Here is an 826-nt window from a genome sequence, read left to right on the forward strand (position 1 = left end):
ATATATATATATATATATATATATATATATATATGCATACACATACGCATACGCACTGGATTTGTTAGACAGAAACTGAAAGAAACCCGTCGTATATATGTATATGATAGTGTGTCTGTGTTTGTCACCCCCAACATCGCTGTTTCCTCTATTGTCAGAAAGGGGAGGTAAATGGCATTACAACAAACGATCCGTCAAAGAAAGAAAATAAGTAGAATTTGAAAATATTTATTGCAATAACAGTCCATGATTAATTAAAGAAGCGAGGTATGTGGTTAATTTCAATAATGATTTTCATAGAAATGAAAACAGTTAATATAGTCAAGCATGTAAATATTTCAATATCCCTAAGGCTGAACATACAATAAGCAAGAATAAGAAATATTGAATGGTCGATTAGCGCCTGACGCATGAATATATAAATTTTGACCACAAGCATATGTAGATCTGCATTGTAGTCCTAAACACAAAAGAAAATTATTTAATATATCAGCATTGTTTGCCGATTTTAGAAATGAAGACGATATATTAAAGGTCTTGTGAACAACTTGAAAAAAAATTAATTTGAAGACGCTGTAATTTGTTCAATACAATACAACCATATATAAATGAGGATATATATATATATATATATATATATATATATATTATCCCCACGTTGTGAGTTGTAATGTAACATATATTTTTATAAAAGTATATATAACAAATATATATATAAAAAATAAAATTTATATAGCTTTGATATAGTTTTAATATATTTTGTAGTGAAAGTGTATCGTGTTTGTCGACCAGCTTCACTGCCGCTAATCACGACATTGAAATTATT

Source organism: Octopus bimaculoides, chromosome 12 (assembly GCF_001194135.2).
Source record: "Octopus bimaculoides isolate UCB-OBI-ISO-001 chromosome 12, ASM119413v2, whole genome shotgun sequence".
Lineage (NCBI taxonomy): Eukaryota > Metazoa > Mollusca > Cephalopoda > Octopoda > Octopodidae > Octopus > Octopus bimaculoides.